Here is a 23,154-nt window from a genome sequence, read left to right as displayed (position 1 = left end):
CTCTCTTTGTCTCGCTACTCATGAACATAGCGAAAGTGCAGCACGTCATTGAATTTGAATTCATTTTTAAGTAAAACTTTATTTGAATAAAAAACCCACACCACATGCTGACAATATGAATACAATTAGCCCATAAAAGCACTTGGATGTACAAACAAGTGCCAGAGTGCACAATTGATTTGAAAATCATTGGCCACTGGAATAATATAATAATAAACACTATTAACAACACACCCACATTTAGCTGAATATATAGACAACATAAAAAGCTGCTATAAATCATTAGTTTCTTTACATGTGGTTACATTTATAATCAGTCTCACGCCACTCAGTGAGTGTAAAACACCAGGATTATATATTATAATTTATTGTCCGTCAGACATTTCTTTAAGCACTCAGATGGGACAGCCTGTGTCTCCCAGAGCTTCCCAAGCTCCCTTCAGTGTCCCTTGTTTCACACATGTCCAGTAGCCAGAGAAGCCATTCTGTGGCTGCACCTGAGGGCAGAACAGATCTGTTCAACAACATATCCAGCAACAGTGCAATTCACACACTCTGTCATGCAATAACTACCAGGCTCATCACTGAAGTGTGAACACATGCATACACTCACATACATTTGTTATGTATAATATATATATATGTATATATATATATATACATATATATATATATATACATACATATATATATGTAATCCTATTCATGTTCTTATAACCATACATAAGGAAAGTCATGTGGATCAGCTCTGCTGTCACTCGAAACTGTGCAAATATTAATTATCAAACCACAACCTGCTGGATCCCATTCAGTTTCATTTGACTTTGCGCACCTGTGCTTTCCTCACAAATTACGCATCATGTCACTCACCCACAACCCACCCACTTTTCATTTGAAGCATTAGTTTAAACGACCCATTCTGCAGGTTTAAATCATGCTACTGAGTACAGATGAAGGTCACGCATGCTTCTGTTCAGAGTGTAGTTTTCACAACAAGTTGGAGAAGCAGATATTTGCAGCTCAAAAAAAAAACATGAACTTGTGACAATTAGCAATTATTAAATAATTAGATTTGTTACCAAAAACAAACAAACATACAGGTGTACTAAATGTCCCCAAATGTATAACAAAGTATTAGGGCCAAACTGAAGCCTTTCACTTTTTAAATCTTTCGAAAATAAATTTGTAATATGATGAGTGGACGACAGATTTTGGACGACATACTATAATCTGACTTTTTTGACTGATTTTGGACGACGTACTATAATATGACTTTTGAGACGCCCTCTCTCCCCTAAAACAGTAGTGTACTTCTGTGTACTTCTCTTTTCAGATTCCTGTCTGTTTAAGAAGGCGGGGCTGGGAGCGTCATTGACACTGATGGGGCACACCTGCCATGTGTGTCCCAAGTATGAATTGCATGCTGCCCAGTCGTTTCTCTCTTGCTCGCATAATCCTGCTTCCACCTCTCCACAGGCAGCCAGACTTCTTGTTTGTTGGTTTGACACACCTTACAACATTCACCACACCGACAGTGGCACACACACTAAAACTCACCTTCATTTTCATATTATCGTATCGTTTATTGGCATCTCTGTCCCATTTTTGTTGCATCCCTGAGCCAGGGTTTGAATTTTTTTGGACTGAAATTCGATGATATACTATAGTATGACTTTTTGGACCGATTTTGGACGACATACTATACTATGATTATTTACACTGATTTTTGACGACTTATTATAGTATGACTTTTTGGATGGATTTTTGACGACATACTATAGTATGACTTTTTGGATGGATTTTGGACAACATACTATAGTATGACTTTTTTGACTGATTTTGGACGACATACTATAGTATGACTTTTTGACTGATTTTGGACGACATACTATACTATGACTTTTGGACCGATTTTGGGCGACATACTATAGTATGACTTTTTTGACCGATTTTGGACGACGTTCTATAGTATGACTTTTTGGACCGATTTTGGACGACATGCTATAGTACGACTTTTTTGACTGATTTTCGACGACATATTACAGTATGACTTTTTGGAGGGATTTTGGACGACATACTATAGTATGACTTTTTTGACCGATTTTGGATGACATACTTTACTATGACAACATACTATACTATGACAATTTTTTTACTGATTTTTGATGACATACTATACTATGACTTTTTGGACAGGTTTTGTACACCAAGTTAGTTATTGTCAGAATGAATAACTCACACCATTAGAAAGAGTCTTGGGCAGGTAGTGAGAGGAGAGGAGAGGAGGGGCATGGCATGACTTTTTTGACTGCTTTCTGACAACATACTATAGTATGACTTTTTGGATGGATTTTGGACGACATACAGTAGTATGACTTTTTTGACTGATTTTGGACGACATACTATGACCGATTTTGGACGACATGCTATAATATGACTTTGACCAATTTCGGAAGACAAACTATAGTATGACTTTTTGAAGTGATTTTGGTGATTTTGGACCACATACTATAATATGACTTTTTTGACCGATTTTGGACGACATACTATACTATGACTTTTTGACCGATTTTGGATGACATACTATACTATGACTTTGGACTTATTTTTATCTACATACTATAATAATATGATTCTTGGACTGATTTTGGATCTACACACTGCAGTACTACTTTGACTGATTTGGATGACACACATTATAGTACTACTTGACCATTTTGGATCTAATTTAGTATAGTATGATTTTTTGATCGCATTTTGGGACTTACATACTATAGTAGGACTTTTCAACCATTTTGGACGGCATACTATAATATGACTTTTTTGACCGATTTTGGACGACATACTTTACTATGACAACATACTATACTATGACAATTTTTTACTGATTTTTGATGACATACTATACTATGACTTTTAGGACAGGTTTTGTACACCAAGTTAGTTATTGTCAGAATGAATAACTCACACCATTAGAAAGAGTCTTGGGCAGGTAGTGAGAGGAGAGGAGAGGAGGGGCATGGCAGGTCGTGAGGTAAGGTGAGGAGGGGTAGTGCAGGTTGCAAGAGGTGAGGTGAGGTTAGAGCAGGGGCAAGGCAGGTAGCGAGAGGAGGGGCAGGTCACGTAGTAGAAGAAGAGGAGGGGCAGGGAAAGGTCAAAGGTCAAATACTTTATATTACACTGTGCAGCAAAAGGTAACCGCATTAAGCCACTTAGCTGGTGGTGACTGATTTTGGACAACATACTATAGTATGACGTTTTTGACAGAGATCTGTGAAGTCATGAGTTCTATTATTGAAAGACTTCCAAATTGGCCAAAAAAGCAAATAAGAACAACTAGCTCACATGTTTCAGGCACGGACTGTCGTTCCTATGGTCAGGGGTTCGAATCTTACCTGAAGTGAATGTTTAAGTGGAAATTTACCTCATCACTGTATTGCATGTTTTGAATGGACTGGCCAACAGTGCAGGGTGAACCCCGCCTATCACCCTATGACAGCTGAGCTTGGCACAGCAGCCCCCACAACCCTCCAGTGGAGGACATAGTGGTGGATGATTGATGGAGTGTGGGAGGAGGCCAGAGAACCCGGAGAACCTACAGACACACGGGTGAACATGAAAAACTCCAGAAAGATGCTTGTTCCATATGGGTCTCGAACCGAGGTCTTCTCGTTTCAAAGGCAAGAGCACTAACGACTACGCCAACTAGGATGTCCATGATGAGGGACAGATGTTGTTAAATAGTTCATAAGGCAGAGATCTGTGAAGTCATATGTTCTATTATTGAAAGGCTTCAAAATTGGCCAGAAAAGCATACAAGAACGACTAGCTCACATGGTTCGGACAAGGACTGTCATTCCTATGGTCGGGGGTTCGAATCTTCTATGAAGTGGAAATTTACCTCATCACTGTATTGCATGTTTTGAATGGACTGGCCAACAGTCCAGGGTGAACCCCGCCTATGACCCTATGACAGCTGAGCTTGGCACAGCAGCCCCCATTACCCTCCAGTGGAGGACACAGTGGTAGATGATTGATGGAGTCTGGGAGGAGGCCAGAGAACCCGGGGGAGAACATGAAAAACTGCAGAAAGATGCTTGTTCCATATGGGTCTCGAACCGAAATCTTCTTGTTCCAAAGTCAAGAGCATTAACCACTACACCAACCATGCTGTCCATGATGAGGGACAGATGTTTTTAAATAGTTCATAAGGCTGAGATCTGTGAAGCCATGAGTGCTATTATTGAAAGCCTTCAAAATTGGCCGACGAAGCATACAAAGACAACTAGCTCACATGGTTCAGGCAAGGACAGTCGTTCCTATGGTCATGGGTTCGAATCTTACGTGAAGTGAATGTTTAAGTGCAAATTTACTGTATTGCATGTTTTGAATGGACTGGCCAACAGTCCAGGGTGAACCCCGCCTATGACCCTATGACAGCTGAGCTTGGCACAGCAGCCCCCATGGCCCTCCAGTGGAGGACACAGTGGTAGATGATTGATGGAGTGTGGGAGGAGGCCAGAGAACCCGGGGGAGGACATGAAAAACTGCAGAAAGATGCTTGTTCCATATGGGTCTCGAACCAAGGTCTTCTTGTTCCAAAGTCAAGAGCATTAACCACTACGCCAACCATGCTGTCCGTGAAGAGGGACAGATGTTTTTAAATAGTTCATAAGGCTGAGATCTGTGAAGCCATGAGTGCTATTATTGAAAGCCTTCAAAATTGGCCGACGAAGCATACAAGGACAACTAGCTCACGTGGTTCAGGCAAGGACTGTCGTTCCTATGGTCATGGGTTTGAATCTGACGTGAAGTGAATGTTTAAGTGCAAATTTACTGTATTGCATGTTTTGAATGGACTGGCCAACAGTGCAGGGTGAACCCCGCCTATGACCCTATGACAGCTGAGCTTGGCACAGCAGCCCCCATGGCCCTCCAGTGGAGGACACAGTGGTAGATGATTGATGGAGTGTGGGAGGAGGCCAGAGAACCCGGGGGAGAACATGAAAAACTGCAGAAAGATGCTTGTTCCAAATGGGTATCGAACCGAGGTCTCCTTGTTCTTAAGTCAAGAGCATTAACCACTAGACCAACCAAGCTGTCCATGATGAGGGACAGATGTTTTTAAATAGTTCATAAGGCTGAGATCTGTGTAGTCATGAGTTCTATTATTGAAAGGCTTCAAAATTGGCCGACGAAGCATACAAGGACAACTAGCTCACGTGGTTCAGGCAAGGACTGTCGTTCCTATGGTCATGGGTTCGAATCTTACATGAAGTGAATGTTTAAGTGCAAATTTACTCTATCGCATGTTTTGAATGGACTGGCCAACAGTCCAGGGTGAACCCCGCCTATGACCCTATGACAGCTGAGCTTGGCACAGCAGCCCCCATGGCCCTCCAGTGGAGGACACAGTGGTAGATGATTGATGGAGTGTGGGAGGAGGTCAGAGAACGCGGGGGAGAACATGAAAAACTGCAGAAAGATGCTTGTTCCATATGGGTCTCGAACCAAGGTCTTCTTGTTCCAAAGTCAAGAGCATTAACCACTACGCCAACCATGCTGTCCGTGAAGAGGGACAGATGTTTTTAAATAGTTCATAAGGCTGAGATCTGTGAAGCCATGAGTGCTATTATTGAAAGCCTTCAAAATTGGCCGACGAAGCATACAAGGACAACTAGCTCACGTGGTTCAGGCAAGGACTGTCGTTCCTATGGTCATGGGTTCGAATCTGACGTGAAGTGAATGTTTAAGTGCAGATTTACTGTATTGCATGTTTTGAATGGACTGGCCAACAGTGCAGGGTGAACCCCGCCTATGACCCTATGACAGCTGAGCTTGGCACAGCAGCCCCCATGGCCCTCCAGTGGAGGACACAGTGGTAGATGATTGATGGAGTGTGGGAGGAGGCCAGAGAACCCGGGGGAGAACATGAAAAACTGCAGAAAGATGCTTGTTCCAAATGGGTATCGAACCGAGGTCTTCTTGTTCTTAAGTCAAGAGCATTAACCACTACGCCAACCATGCTGTCCGTGAAGAGGGACAGATGTTTTTAAATAGTTCATAAGGCTGAGATCTGTGAAGCCATGAGTGCTATTATTGAAAGCCTTCAAAATTGGCCGACGAAGCATACAAAGACAACTAGCTCACATGGTTCAGGCAAGGACTGTCGTTCCTATGGTCATGGGTTCGAATCTGACGTGAAGTGAATGTTTAAGTGCAGATTTACTGTATTGCATGTTTCGAATGGACTGGCCAACAGTGCAGGGTGAACCCCGCCTATGACCCTATGACAGCTGAGCTTGGCACAGCAGCCGCCATGGCCCTCCAGTGGAGGACACAGTGGTAGATGATTGATGGAGTGTGGGAGGAGGCCAGAGAACCCGGGGGAGAACATGAAAAACTGCAGAAAGATGCTTGTTCCAAATGGGTATCGAACCGAGGTCTTCTTGTTCTTAAGTCAAGAGCATTAACCACTAGACCAACCAAGCTGTCCATGATGAGGGACAGATGTTTTTAAATAGTTCATAAGGCTGAGATCTGTGTAGTCATGAGTTCTATTATTGAAAGGCTTCAAAATTGGCCAACGAAGCATACAAAGACAACTAGCTCACATGGTTCAGGCAAGGACTGTCGTTCCTATGGTCATGGGTTCGAATCTGACGTGAAGTGAATGTTTAAGTGCAAATTTACTCTATCGCATGTTTTGAATGGACTGGCCAACAGTCCAGGGTGAACCCCGCCTATGACCCTATGACAGCTGAGCTTGGCACAGCAGCCCCCATGGCCCTCCAGTGGAGGACACAGTGGTAGATGATTGATGGAGTGTGGGAGGAGGTCAGAGAACCCAGGGGAGAACATGAAAAACTGCAGAAAGATGCTTGTTCCATATGGGTCTCGAACCGAGGTCTTCTTGTTCCAAAGTCAAGAGCATTAACCACTACACCAACCATGCTGTCCATGATGAGGGACAGATGTTTTTAAATAGTTCATAAGGCTGAGATCTGTGAAGCCATGAGTGCTATTATTGAAAGCCTTCAAAATTGGCCGACGAAGCATACAAAGACAACTAGCTCACATGGTTCAGGCAAGGACTGTTGTTCCTATGGTCATGGGTTCGAATCTTACGTGAAGTGAATGTTTAAGTGCAAATTTAATGTATTGCATGTTTTGAATGGACTGGCCAACAGTCCAGGGTGAACCCCGCCTATGACCCTATGACAGCTGAGCTTGGCACAGCAGCCCCCATGGCCCTCCAGTGGAGGACACAGTGGTAGATGATTGATGGAGTGTGGGAGGAGGCCAGAGAACCCGGGGGAGGACATGAAAAACTGCAGAAAGATGCTTGTTCCATATGGGTCTCGAACCAAGGTCTTCTTGTTCCAAAGTGAAGAGCATTAACCACTACGCCAACCATGCTGTCCGTGAAGAGGGACAGATGTTTTTAAATAGTTCATAAGGCTGAGATCTGTGAAGCCATGAGTGCTATTATTGAAAGCCTTCAAAATTGGCCGACGAAGCATACAAGGACAACTAGCTCACGTGGTTCAGGCAAGGACTGTCGTTCCTATGGTCATGGGTTCGAATCTGACGTGAAGTGAATGTTTAAGTGCAAATTTACTGTATTGCATGTTTTGAATGGACTGGCCAACAGTGCAGGGTGAACCCCGCCTATGACCCTATGACAGCTGAGCTTGGCACAGCAGCCCCCATGGCCCTCCAGTGGAGGACACAGTGGTAGATGATTGATGGAGTGTGGGAGGAGGTCAGAGAACGCGGGGGAGAACATGAAAAACTGCAGAAAGATGCTTGTTCCATATGGGTCTCGAACCAAGGTCTTCTTGTTCCAAAGTCAAGAGCATTAACCACTACGCCAACCATGCTGTCCGTGAAGAGGGACAGATGTTTTTAAATAGTTCATAAGGCTGAGATCTGTGAAGCCATGAGTGCTATTATTGAAAGCCTTCAAAATTGGCCAACGAAGCATACAAGGACAACTAGCTCACGTGGTTCAGGCAAGGACTGTCGTTCCTATGGTCATGGGTTCGAATCTGACGTGAAGTGAATGTTTAAGTGCAAATTTACTGTATTGCATGTTTTGAATGGACTGGCCAACAGTGCAGGGTGAACCCCGCCTATGACCCTATGACAGCTGAGCTTGGCACAGCAGCCGCCATGGCCCTCCAGTGGAGGACACAGTGGTAGATGATTGATGGAGTGTGGGAGGAGGCCAGAGAACCCGGGGGAGAACATGAAAAACTGCAGAAAGATGCTTGTTCCAAATGGGTATCGAACCGAGGTCTTCTTGTTCTTAAGTCAAGAGCATTAACCACTAGACCAACCAAGCTGTCCATGATGAGGGACAGATGTTATTAAATAGTTCATAAGGCTGAGATCTGTGAAGTCATGAGTTCTATTATTGAAAGGCTTCAAAATTGGCCGACGAAGCATACAAGGACAACTAGCTCACGTGGTTCAGGCAAGGACTGTCGTTCCTATGGTCAGGGGTTCGAGTCTTGCGTGAAGTGAATGTTTAAGTGCAAATTTACTGTATTGCATGTTTTGAATGGACTGGCCAACAGTGCAGGGTGAACCCCGCCTATGACCCTATGACAGCTGAGCTTGGCACAGCAGCCCCCATGGCCCTCCAGTGGAGGACACAGTGGTAGATGATTGATGGAGTGTGGGAGGAGGCCAGAGAACCCGGGGGAGAACATGAAAAACTGCAGAAAGATGCTTGTTCCATATGGGTCTCGAACCAAGGTCTTCTTGTTCCAAAGTCAAGAGCATTAACCACTACACCAACCATGCTGTCCATGAAGAGGGACAGATGTTTTTAAATAGTTCATAAGGCTGAGATCTGTGAAGTCATGAGTTCTATTATTGAAAGGCTTCAAAATTGGCCGACGAAGCATACAAGGACAACTAGCTCACATGGTTCAGGCAAGGACTGTCGTTCCTATGGTCATGGGTTCGAATCTTACGTGAAGCAACATTTTAAGCCCAATATTCTACACAGAGAGTGAATAAGTGTGAGAAAACCAAGAGGAACAGCATGGACAGTTAGCTCAGCTGGTTAGAGAGTGGCCTTTCAGTCCGGATGTTGGCGGTTCGATTCCCTTATAGGTCAAAGTTTAAGGTTTCACAGCCAAAGTGAAGACTCAAAAACGCCCGGAGCTCCGTCCCAAATGTCAAAAGGGTTCGTGGCGTGAAGGGTTGGTTCGCAACCGCAAGGTTGTGCCAGTCCGGCTGTGGCTGGTTCAAATCCAGCACGGTGCGAACACTTGGCCCCGGCGCCGGGGTCTAACTACGCGCGCTCTCACTGCGATTGTAGTGGTGGGAGGTTGGGGCTGGGCTGTGCTCCCCCGGCCACCCGCACAGATGACAGCAGGGGGTTATACCATTTTATTTCACATTTTTTGCCAAAAAAAAGCCTTAAAAAAACAAAAAATTACAAAAAAAAAATGATAGGGGTTCACTCCCTGGACTGTTGACCACACAGTTGGGTCCAGGTGTCCAGTAACTGCTGCTTAAAAATGATGAGCACATGAATGAGACTTCTGTGTGATTAACGTGTTCACATCCTATTTACATGGTTAACAAGTGAAAACTGTGGACGAGTCAAAGTGGCAACATTCAATCAATAAATACACCATTAAATAATGACTCACATGTGTCTCACATTCATTCATTCATTCATTCACATTGGAATTAAATACATAAATGTCTCATTATTAAATGTGTCATTCATTCATTCCAATACCAAATTCATTTGATGTAAAAACAACATACAACACACACATGTGAGTCATTATTTAATGGTGTATTTATTGATTGAATGATGCCACTTTGACTCGTCCACAGTTTTCACTGGTTAATAATGTAAAAATGATGTGAACACATTAAACTCTGTTGACAAGTGCTGTTAACGTCCGTGTGAGGGGATGAAATCACAGGTGAAAGAGTGATGGTTTGCTCCAGAAAGTGTGCTAAACGCAAGTTTAAATGCGACGAGTCTCTGATGTGACTCCAGTGTCTGACGTGAAACTGCGATACAATCGTGCGACTTTTCCAGCTAACGTTGTTGTGGTTGCTACGGTTACACACAGGATGTGACACTGTTTGAGAGAATTATTAGTAGGAAAACTAATACAGTGAAATATGGCGTATTCTTTTTTTTAGTGTATAGTTTTTTTTTTAACAGACGTTACAAATAAACGTCATTAAAAATTAACTAAATAAATGAACATTTCAGTCCACTAGGTGGTGCCAAGTGCTCACTTTCACGAGCGCTGTTGTCTAAGTATATCTCATGGTGTCTTTGATGATTATTTAAAAAAATATAGTATATTATAATATATAAGTAGAGATGCAACAATAACTGCATAATTTAAATCATTACTAAATTAATTGTCAAATACTTTAATAATCGACGAATTGTTTTTTGTTTCATTACAAATGTTGAACATTTTCCGGTTTCTTTGTTCCTTTTAATAAAGGAAGTGAAATGAATGGTGTGTGTGTTTACATGTGGAGCAGTGACGTCACATTAGCATTAGCATTAGCAGGTGTAATCTGAACACCTGTGATCGGATCCCTCACGTCGGATGTGAACAGCAGGTGTGAACAGAGCGTCAACAGAACATCTAAGAAATGTGCGGATCATTTTTAAGCAGCAGTTACCACACACCTGTCCCCGCTGCTCCCCGTCCTCCTCCTGGTCCTGGTCCTGATCCTGGCTCCGGCTCCTGGTCCTGCTCCAAACAAAGTTGTAGATCAATTACAAAGACTTTAAAAGTCCTGAAAACATTTGTAAAATCTCAATATTTAACAGAGGATTCTGACGTATTTAGCGACGGCTGTGAATGGAATCACTAGAAAACACATGAACTGTGCCTTTAACGGCAGCTGTTTGCAGGTCTTCAGTCAGAGGACACGATGAGACAAAGCAGTGTCCACTTTAAAATGTTCAGATGTGCTCAGTGCAGTAAATGAGTGAAGAAATGTGAGGAAAACACAGGAAAACCTTTATATTGTCAACTATATATTGATCCATATCAACACGGACACTTTTATTTTGAAATTCTGCTAAACCACTGCTCGTCAACAGTTTTTTTTACTTAATCTGCCCCCTACTGGCCAGACTAGATACTCATTCTAAACAGTTTTAATGGTATAGTGAATTTTTTTTGTTGATGTACTATATTTGGACATTTTTGACAGTTTACTAATAATGAAGATATATTTTTTTAGAACATACTATACTAAGACACTTTTAGACAGTTCATAGTTTAACCTTTTACACCACTATAAATACATGAGTAACTTTTTGGATCTTTTTGTAATTTTTTTTTTGAGTAGTTTTATTGCAACGTACTTTTATTTTTTCTTGAGTATATATTTGAAGAAAGAACGTTACTTTTACGCTGTTCCATTTGGCTAAGCGACGGTCGTTACGTCATTTTTTAAAAATCTTTTTTTATTACATGCGCAATCTATTTCTCTTCCTATTTTAAAGGCCGTATTTATTGTTTTATTTAAAATATTATTATTTAACATTTGAACATTGTTGTTTTATATTATGTTGTGTCTATCTTGTACTATCTGTGTTGGTTTGAATATTTCAAAAATAAATCTGGAGAAACTCAGTACTTGAGTACTTGAGTTGTCTTTCACACTTTTTTACTTTTAAAGTATTTTTATTTCATTTTTACTTCTACTTGAGTAATTATTATCTTACAGTAACAGTAATTTTACTTGAGTCATTTTTTGGCTTCTCTACCCACCTCTGCATATTATACGAGGACATTTTGGACAGTTGTTGACAGTATGACGTCATACTACATAATGACATATTTGACACTAAGTCACTTTTTTGAAAACGTGTACGTGTGTTTACATGTGGAGCAGTGACGTCACATTAGCATTAGCATTAGCAGGTGTAATCTGAACACCTGTGATCGGATCCCTCAGGTCGGATGTGAACAGCAGGTGTGAACAGAGCGTCAACAGAACATCTAAGAAATGTGCGGATCAATTTTAAGCAGCAGTTACCACACACCTGTCCCCGCTGCTCCCCGTCCTCCTCCTGGTCCTGGTCCTGATCCTGGCTCCGGCTCCTGGTCCTGCTCCAAACAAAGTTGTAGATCAATTACAAAGACTTTAAAAGTCCTGAAAACATTTGTAAAATCTCAATATTTAACAGAGGATTCTGACGTATTTAGCGACGGCTGTGAATGGAATCACTTGAAAACACATGAACTGTGCCTTTAACGGCAGCTGTTTGCAGGTCTTCAGTCAGAGGACATGATGAGACAAAGCAGTGTCCACTTTAAAGTGTTCAAATGTGCTCAGTGCAGTAAATGAGTGAAGAAATGTGAGGAAAACACAGGAAAACCTTTTTATTGTCAACTATATATTGATCCATATCAACACGGACACTTTTATTTTGAAATTCTGCTATACCACTGCTCAACAACAGTTTTTTTTACTTAATCTGCCCCCTACTGGCCAGACTAGATACTCATTCTAAACAGTTTTAATGGTATAGTGAATTTTTTTTGTTGATGTACTACATTTGGACATTTTTGACAGTTTACTAATAATGAAGATATTTTTTTTTAGGACATACTATACTAGGACACTTTTAGACCGTTCATAGTTTAACCTTTTACACCACTATAAATACATGAGTAACTTTTTGGATCTTTTTGTAATGTACTTTTACTTTTTCTTGAGTATATATTTGAAGAAAGAACGTTACTTTTACACCGTTCCATTTGGCTAAGTGACGGTCGTTACGTCATTTTTTAAAAATCTTTTTTTATTACATGCGCGATCTATTTCTCTTCCTATTTTAAAGGCCGTCTTTATTGTTTTATTTAGAATATTATTATTTAACATTTGAACATTGTTGTTTTATATTATGTTGTGTCTATTTTGTACTATTTGTGTTGCGCTGAATATTTCAAAAATGAATCCGGAGAAACTCAGTACTTGAGTACTTGAGTCGTCTTTTCACACTTTTCACACTTTTCATACTTTTTTACTCTTAGAGTATTTTTATTTTATTTTTACTTCTACTTGAGTAATTCTTATCTTACAGTAACAGTCATTTTACTTGAGTCATTTTTTGGCTTCTCTACCCACCTCTGCATATTATACGAGGAAATTACGGACAGTTGTTGACAGTAAGACGTCATACGACATAGTGACATATTTGACACTAAGTCACTTTTTTGAAAACATGTACGTGTGTTTACTGCGGAGCAGTGACGTCACATTAGCAGCAGCTAACCTGCTACAGGCCAGACGAGATACTCATTCTGAACAGTTTGGATGGTCTATTGACAGTTTGTGTTGAGGACATTCTTTGACATATGTGGACAATTTATATTTAAACGTTTTTGAGGACATACTACACTGGGAAAGTTCATATTTGGACAGTTTTGACGACATACTGTCACATTGACAACACACGTGTGTTTGCTGTGGAGCAGTGACGTCACGTTAGCATTAGCAGGTGTAACCTGAACACCTGTGGTCGGATGTGAACAGCAGGTGTGAACAGAGCGTCAACAGAGATTCTAAGAAATGTGTGGATCATTGTAAACAGCAGTTACCACGTTTGTTCACATGATTGTACACATGTTACTTCCCGCCGCTCCTCGTCCTCTCGCTGTTTCTGTCTCTGCGCAGAAGAAGCTCCGCCTCCAACAAAGGAAGTGGAACATTCCAAATAGATCGACACAGAGGGGAGGAGTGGAATGTACCAAGTCACGGAAACTACATAAAGGCTTTTAAATCAGTGTGTGTTTGTGCAGGAGCAGCTCCACCTGTACTTATTCAACGTTCATGTCCTCGCTGGACAAATAAAAGAAAAATAGCAGCTGAAATTGTGAGAAGGGTCCAGCTGCAGACCCACAGACCGCTCCACGACTCACCCCCGACTACAGGTCACAGAAGAGAGTGCGTCTGAAACGTGATGACGTTTACGTTGGTGAAGAAGTATGAAGAGAGAGAACCCGAGAGAACCCGAAACAACGCGGGAAAATCTAAAACAACATGTTGTACTTAGAAAATGACGGAGGGAAGGGTAAGAATGCATTAAAAAAAAAAAAACAAATGTTGATATTGTATGAATAGTCATTATTTGTATACATTAAATCAATTAAGTGTGGTTTATTAACCAGTCATGTCTGTACACTGTAATGATAGCGTTATTTATATGTACAGGTTATACCATTGAGACAGGGCGTCTCATTTTCAACCAACAAACGTATAAGATAAACTATATGCTCTTTATATATTAGTATTTATCTGTTTGTTTAATCTTTAAATTACTCTGAGAAGTTGCGCACAGCTTTGCTAATTTGAAAAACATGAAAAACTCAGTTCTACAATTGTTAAGATAAAAGATTTGATGATGAATAATATTATTTCATGTTTAGAAACCACGGTCAACAGTGTTATTTGATTTGATTCCTTTCAAATCAAGCCGTCAAGAATGTCATACTATAGTATGTCTTCCGATATTGGTCAAAAAAGTCCTACTACAGTATGTCGACCAAAATCGGTCAAAAAAGTCATACTATAGTATGTCGTCCAAAATCGGTCAAAAACGTCATAGTATAGTATGTCGTCCAAAATCAGTCACTGACCTGCATGTTTTAGATGTTTCCCTGCTCCAACACACCTGATTCAAATAAATGGGTCGTTATCAGGTTTCAGCAGAGCTTCCTGACGAGCTGACCATTGGAAGGTGTGTTTGAGCAGGAAAACATCTAAAACATGCAAGACAGTGGCTCCCCAGGACCAGGAGTGAGAAACCCTGTACTATACTATGACTTTTTTCAGACAACATACTATCATATTACTTTTTTGACTGATTTATGGACGACTACTATAGCACATCTTTTTTGGCTGTTATTGGATAACATACTATAGTATGACTTTTTTGACAGATTTTGGACAACATACTTAAGTATAACTTGTTTTAATGATTTTGGATGACATACTATAGTATGACTTTTTTGACCGATTTTGGATGACATACTATACTACAGACATGAGAGGAGAGGACATGAGTGGAGAGGACACGAGTGCAGAGGACACGAGTGCAGAGGACACGAGTGCAGAGGAGAAGGAGACGACAGGAGTGCAGAGTCACGGTGGACACTGGAGAGGACGCTGGAGTCACGGTGGACACTGGAGAGGACGCTGGAGTCACGGTGGACACTGGAGAGGACGCTGGAGTCACATTTTTCACTAAGCCACAGTGATAATGGCTTTGCACACAGTCAAGGTGGCATTTGTAGACACTGTATCCTAAAAGACAGACAGACAGGAAAAGTGATTCAGAAGTTTCAAGAAACAAACAAAACAAAACATTTCTTCATGAAGAGGTTCAAAGAACAATCACTATTATCAGGGGCATATTTAAAAATGCAGGAATCTTGCAACTTTTTCTCAACAACAGTGAAAATAAAATACACATGGACTAAAGTAAAGCATAAATGACATGGTTCAGCATTAGTTTACTTTACTTATTGTGAGTGTCTGATGCTCAAAGGGATGAGTTGAACATATGTAATGGTCACACTTATCCATGGTCAGGACAGAAGTAACACCATGTTTCATAACATGTGAGGCTCATGGGGAAATGAAGGCCTTTCAGCATTGAAATGAACAAATATTAGATAATATAGACGGACTTACCACCGTCCTCTGTCCCTGCACATGAGACACAAGCTTTGCGTAGCTCCCCTTTGTTTGGCAAATGTTGCATCTCTTCAGCTCAGGGCTCCATCTGTAAAAGTAGTGTTGCTCTATAAGAGAATGTTAACATTTAAAATGAAATTGTATTTCGTTTAGTTTACCCAGAATCAAGTAGTAATGACCTGGATTGCATTTCCCTGTCCTAAAATATATGCAGGCTAACTGAAAGGAATCAAATCAAATAACACTGTTGACCGTGGTTTCTAAACATGAAATAATATTATTCATCATCAAATCTTTTATCTTAACAATTGTAGAACTGAGTTTTTCATGTTTTTCAAATTAGCAAAGCTGTGCGCAACTTCTCAGAGTCATTTAAAGATTAAACAAACAGATAAATACTAATATATAAAGAGCATATAGTTTATCTTATACGTTTGTTGGTTGAAAATGAGACGCCCTGTCTCAATGGTATAACCTGTACATATAAATAACGCTATCATTACAGTGTACAGACATGACTGGTTAATAAACCACACTTAATTGATTTAATGTATACAAATAATGACTATTCATACAATATCAACATTTGTTTTTTTTTTTTTAATGCATTCTTACCCTTCCCTCCGTCATTTTCTAAGTACAACATGTTGTTTTAGATTTTCCCGCGTTGTTTCGGGTTCTCTCGGGTTCTCTCTCTTCATACTTCTTCACCAACGTAAACGTCATCACGTTTCAGACGCACTCTCTTCTGTGACCTGTAGTCGGGGGTGAGTCGTGGAGCGGTCTGTGGGTCTGCAGCTGGACCCTTCTCACAATTTCAGCTGCTATTTTTCTTTTATTTGTCCAGCGAGGACATGAACGTTGAATAAGTACAGGTGGAGCTGCTCCTGCACAAACACACACTGATTTAAAAGCCTTTATGTAGTTTCCGTGACTTGGTACATTCCACTCCTCCCCTCTGTGTCGATCTATTTGGAATGTTCCACTTCCTTTGTTGGAGGCGGAGCTTCTTCTGCGCAGAGACAGAAACAGCGAGAGGACGAGCAGCAGTGGGAACTAACATGTGGACAATCATGTGAACAAACGTGGTAACTGCTGTTTAAAATGATCCACACATTTCTTAGATTCTCTGTTGACGCTCTGTTCACACCTGCTGTTCACATCCGACCACAGGTGTTCAGGTTACACCTGCTAATGCTAACGTGACGTCACTGCTCCACAGCAAACACACGTGTGTTGTCAATGTGACAGTATGTCGTCAAAACTGTCCAAATATGAACTTTCCCAGTGTAGTATGTCCTCAAAAACGTTTAAATATAAATTGTCCACATATGTCAAAGAATGTCCTCAACACAAACTGTCAATAGACCATCCAAACTGTTCAGAATGAGTATCTCGTCTGGCCTGTAGCAGGTTAGCTGCTGCTAATGTGACGTCACTGCTCCGCAGTAAACACACGTACATGTTTTCAAAAAAGTGACTTAGTGTCAAATATGTCACTATGTCGTATGACGTCTTACTGTCAACAACTGTCCGTAATTTCCTCGTATAATATGCAGAGGTGGGTAGAGAAGCCAAAAAATGACTCAAGTAAAATGACTGTTACTGTAAGATAAGAATTACTCAAGTAGAAGTAAAAATAAAATAAAAATACTCTTAGAGTAAAAAAGTATGAAAAGTGTGAAAAGTGTGAAAAGACGACTCAAGTACTCAAGTACTGAGTTTCTCCGGATTCATTTTTGAAATATTCAGCGCAACACAAATAGTACAAAATAGACACAACATAATATAAAACAACAATGTTCAAATGTTAAATAATAATATTCTAAATAAAACAATAAAGACGGCCTTTAAAATAGGAAGAGAAATAGATCGCGCATGTAATAAAAAAAGATTTTTAAAAAATGACGTAACGACCGTCACTTAGCCAAATGGAACGGTGTAAAAGTAACGTTCTTTCTTCAAATATATACTCAAGAAAAAGTAAAAGTACATTACAAAAAGATCCAAAAAGTTACTCATGTATTTATAGTGGTGTAAAAGGTTAAACTATGAACGGTCTAAAAGTGTCCTAGTATAGTATGTCCTAAAAAAAAATATCTTCATTATTAGTAAACTGTCAAAAATGTCCAAATATAGTACATCAACAAAAAAAATTCACTATACCATTAAAACTGTTTAGAATGAGTATCTAGTCTGGCCAGTAGGGGGCAGATTAAGTAAAAAAAAACTGTTGACGAGCAGTGGTTTAGTAGAATTTCAAAATAAAAGTGTCCCTGTTGATATGGATCAATATATAGTTGACAATAAAAAGGTTTTCCTGTGTTTTCCTCACATTTCTTCACTCATTTACTGCACTGAGCACATTTGAACACTTTAAAGTGGACACTGCTTTGTCTCATCATGTCCTCTGACTGAAGACCTGCAAACAGCTGCCGTTAAAGGCACAGTTCATGTGTTTTTAAGTGATTCCATTCACAGCCGTCGCTAAATACGTCAGAATCCTCTGTTAAATATTGAGATTTTACAAATGTTTTCAGGACTTTTAAAGTCTTTGTAACTGATCTACAACTTTGTTTGGAGCAGGACCAGGAGTCGGAGCCAGGATCAGGACCAGGAGAAGGACGGGGAGCTGCGGGGACAGGTGTGTGGTAACTGCTGCCTAAAATTGATCCGCACATTTCTTAGATGTTCTGTTGACGCTCTGTTCACACCTACTGTTCACATCCGACCTGAGGGATCCGATCACAGGTGTTCAGATTACACCTGCTAATGCTAATGCTAATGTGACGTCACTGCTCCACATGTAAACACACGTACACGTTTTCAAACAAGTGACTTAGTGTCAAATATGTCATTATGTAGTATGACGTCATACTGTCAACAACTGTCCAAAATGTCCTTGTATAATATGCAGAGGTGGGTAGAGAAGCCAAAAAATGACTCAAGTAAAATTACTGTTACTGTAAGATAATAATTACTCAAGTAGAAGTAAAAATGAAATAAAAATACTTTAAAAGTAAAAAAGTATGAAAAGTGTGAAAGACAACTCAAGTACTCAAGTACTGAGTTTCTCCGGATTTATTTTTGAAATATTCAGAGCAACACAGATAGTACAAAATAGACACAACATAATATAAAACAACAATGTTCAAATGTTAAATAATGATATTCTAAATAAAACAATAAATACAGCCTTTAAAATAGGAAGAGAAATAGATCGCGCATGTAATAAAAAAAGATTTTTAAAAAATGACGTAACGACCGTCACTTAGCCAAATGGAACGGTGTAAAAGTAACGTTCTTTCTTCAAATATATACTCAAGAAAAAGTAAAAGTACATTGCAATAAAACTACTCAAAAAAAAAATTACAAAAAGATCCAAAAAGTTACTCATGTATTTATAGTGGTGTAAAAGGTTAAACTATGAACTGTCTAAAAGTGTTTTAGTATAGTATGTCCTAAAAAAAAAATCTTCATTATTAGTAAACTGTCAAAAATGTCCAAATATAGTACATCAACAAAAAAAAATCACTATACCATTAAAACTGTTTAGAATGAGTATCTAGTCTGGCCAGTAGGGGGCAGATTAAGTAAAAAAAACTGTTGACGAGCAGTGGTTTAGCAGAATTTCAAAATAAAAGTGTCCGTGTTGATATGGATCAATATATAGTTGACAATAAAAAGGTTTTCCTGTGTTTTCCTCACATTTCTTCACTCATTTACTGCACTGAGCACATTTGAACACTTTAAAGTGGACACTGCTTTGTCTCATCATGTCCTCTGACTGAAGACCTGCAAACAGCTGCCGTTAAAGGCACAGTTCATGTGTTTTCAAGTGATTCCATTCACAGCCGTCGCTAAATACGTCAGAATCCTCTGTTAAATATTGAGATTTTACAAATGTTTTCAGGATTTTTTAAAGTCTTTGTAACTGATCTCCAACTTTGTTTGGAGCAGGACCAGGAGCCGGAGCCGGAGCCAGGATCAGGACCAGGACCAGGAGGAGGACGGGGAGCAGCGGGGACAGGTGTGTGGTAACTGCTGCTTAAAATTGATCCGCACATTTCTTAGATGTTCTGTTGACGCTCTGTTCACACCTGCTGTTCACATCCGACCTGAGGGATCCGATCACAGGTGTTCAGATTACACCTGCTAATGCTAATGCTAATGTGACGTCACTGCTCCACATGTAAACACACGTACACGTTTTCAAAAAAGTGACTTAGTGTCAAATATGTCATTATGTAGTATGACGTCATACTGTCAACAACTGTCCAAAATGTCCTCGTATAATATGCAGAGGTGGGTAGAGAAGCCAAAAAATGACTCAAGTAAAATTACTGTTACTGTAAGATAATAATTACTCAAGTAGAAGTAAAAATGAAATAAAAATACTTTAAAAGTAAAAAAGTATGAAAAGTGTGAAAGACAACTCAAGTACTCAAGTACTGAGTTTCTCCGGATTTAGTTTTGAAATATTCAGAGCAACACAAATAGTACAAAATAGACACAACATAATATAAAACAACAATGTTCAAATGTTAAATAATAATATTCTAAATAAAACAATAAAGACGGCCTTTAAAATAGGAAGAGAAATAGATCGCGCATGTAATAAAAAAAGATTTTTAAAAAATGACGTAACGACCGTCACTTAGCCAAATGGAACGGTGTAAAAGTAACGTTCTTTCTTCAAATATATACTCAAGAAAAAGTACAAGTACATTGCAATAAAACTACTCAAAAAAAAATTACAAAAAGATCCAAAAAGTTACTCATGTATTTATAGTGGTGTAAAAGGTTAAACTATGAACTGTCTAAAAGTGTCCTAGTATAGTATGTCCTAAAAAAAAAACTTCATTATTAGTAAACTGTCAAAAATGTCCAAATATAGTACATCAACAAAAAAAATTCACTATACCATTAAAACTGTTTAGAATGAGTATCTAGTCTGGCCAGTAGGGGGCAGATTAAGTAAAAAAAACTGTTGACGAGCAGTGGTTTAGCAGAATTTCAAAATAAAAGTGTCCGTGTTGATATGGATCAATATATAGTTGACAATAAAAAGGTTTTCCTGTGTTTTCCTCACATTTCTTCACTCATTTACTGCACTGAGCACATTTGAACACTTTAAAGTGGACACTGCTTTGTCTCATCATGTCCTCTTGACTGAAGACCTGCAAACAGCTGCCGTTAAAGGCGCAGTTCATGTGTTTTCAAGTGATTCCATTCACAGCCGTCGCTAAATACGTCAGAATCCTCTGTTAAATATTGAGATTTTACAAATGTTTTCAGGATTTTTTAAAGTCTTTGTAACTGATCTACAACTTTGTTTGGAGCAGGACCAGGAGCCGGAGCCAGGATCAGGACTAGGACCAGGACCAGGAGGAGGACGGGGAGCAGCGGGGACAGGTGTGTGGTAACTGCTGCTTAAAATTGATCCGCACATTTCTTAGATGTTCTGTTGACGCTCTGTTCACACCTGCTGTTCACATCCGACCTGAGGGATCCGATCACAGGTGTTCAGATTACACCTGCTAATGCTAATGCTAATGTGACGTCACTGCTCCACATGTAAACACACGTACACGTTTTCAAACAAGTGACTTAGTGTCAAATATGTCATTATGTAGTATAATGTCATACTGTCAACAACTGTCCAAAATGTCCTCGTATAATATGCAGAGGTGGGTAGAGAAGCCAAAAAATGACTCAAGTAAAATTACTGTTACTGTAAGATAATAATTACTCAAGTAGAAGTAAAAATGAAATAAAAATACTTTAAAAGTAAAAAAGTGTGAAAGACAACTCAAGTACTCAAGTACTGAGTTTCTCCAGATTTATTTTTGAAATATTCAAAGCAACACAGATAGTACAAGATAGACACAACATAATATAAAACAACAATGTTCAAATGTTAAATAATAATATTTTAAATAAAACAATAAATACGGCCTTTAAAATAGGAAGAGAAATAGATTGCGCATGTAATAAAAAAAGATTTTTAAAAAATGACGTAACGACCGTCTCTTAGCCAAATGGAACAGCGTAAAAGTAACGTTCTTTCTTCAAATATATACTCAAGAAAAAATAAAAGTACGTTGCAATAAAACTACTCAAAAAAAAAATTACAAAAAGATCCAAAAAGTTACTCATGTATTTATAGTGGTGTAAAAGGTTAAACTATGAACTGTCTAAAAGTGTTTTAGTATAGTATGTCCTAAAAAAATATATCTTCATTATTAGTAAACTTTTTTTTTTTTAAAGTCTTTGTAACTGATCTCCAACTTTGTTTGGACCAGGACCAGGAGCCGGAGCCAGGAGCCGGAGCCAGGATCAGGACCAGGACCAGGAGGAGGACGAGGAGCAGCGGGGACAGGTGTGGTAACTGCTGCTTAAAAATGATCCGCACATTTCTTAGATGTTCTGTTGACGCTCTGTTCACACCTGCTGTTCACATCCGACGTGAGGGATCCAATCACAGGTGTTCAGATTACACCTGCAAATGCTAATGCTAATGTGAAGTCACTGCTCCACATGTAAACACACACACCATTCATTTCACTTCCTTTATTAAAAGGAACAAAGAAACCGGAAAATGTTCAACATTTGTAATGAAACAAAAAACAATTAGTCGATTATTAAAGTATTTGACAATTAATTGAGTAATGATTTAAATTATGCAGTTATTGTTGCATCTCTACTTATATATTATAATATACTATATTTTTTTAAATAATCATCAAAGACACCATGAGATATACTTAGACAACAGCGCTCGTGAAAGTGAGCACTTGGCACCACCTAGTGGACTGAAATGTTCATTTATTTAGTTAATTTTTAATGACGTTTATTTGTAACGTCTGTTAAAAAAAAAAAACATGCCATATTTCACTGTATTAGTTTTCCTACTAATAATTCTCTCAAACAGCGTCACATCCTGTGTGTAACCGTAGCAACTACAACAACGTTAGCTGGAAAAGTCGCACGATTGTATCGCAGTTTCACGTCAGACACTGGAGTCACATCAGAGACTCGTCGCTTTAAACTTGCGTTTAGCACACTTTCTGGAGCAAACCATCACTCTTTCACCTGTGATTTCATCCCCTCACACGGACGTTAACAGCACTTGTCAACAGAGTTTAATGTGTTCACATCATTTTTACATTGTTAACCAGTGAAAACTGTGGACGAGTCAAAGTGGCATCATTCAATCAATAAATACACCATTAAATAATGACTCACGTGTGTGTTGTATGTTGTTTTTACATCAAATGAATTTGGTATTGGAATGAATGAATGACACATTTAATAATGAGACATTTATGTATTTAATTCCAATGTGAATGAATGAATGAATGAATGTGAGACACATGTGAGTCATTATTTAATGGTGTATTTATTGATTGAATGTTGCCACTTTGACTCGTC

General features: G+C 39.4%; 2 long non-coding RNA genes across 3 annotated transcripts; both read right to left on the bottom strand.

The window, feature by feature from the left end:
• Nucleotides 1-59: 59 nt before the first annotated feature.
• Nucleotides 60-12,094, bottom strand: LOC122779299. Its single transcript, XR_006361552.1, has 2 exons — nt 12,062-12,094; nt 60-497 (listed from the first exon to the last, which is right to left on the bottom strand). It is a non-coding gene; the product is annotated as an uncharacterized LOC122779299 (long non-coding RNA).
• A 3,165-nt stretch (nt 12,095-15,259) lies between these two features.
• On the bottom strand, nt 15,260-16,474 carry LOC122779990. 2 transcript variants are annotated; one of them, XR_006361634.1, is made up of 3 exons: nt 16,336-16,474; nt 15,718-15,827; nt 15,260-15,327 (listed from the first exon to the last, which is right to left on the bottom strand). It is a non-coding gene; the product is annotated as an uncharacterized LOC122779990 (long non-coding RNA). The 2 variants fall into 2 exon arrangements; XR_006361635.1 differs by having other exon boundaries at nt 15,718-15,808; nt 16,336-16,468.
• Nucleotides 16,475-23,154: the final 6,680 nt, after the last annotated feature.

This window comes from Solea senegalensis, linkage group LG13 (assembly GCF_019176455.1).
Source record: "Solea senegalensis isolate Sse05_10M linkage group LG13, IFAPA_SoseM_1, whole genome shotgun sequence".
Taxonomy (NCBI): Eukaryota; Metazoa; Chordata; class Actinopteri; order Pleuronectiformes; family Soleidae; genus Solea; species Solea senegalensis.
This window is presented reverse-complemented; position numbering and strand designations above follow the sequence as displayed.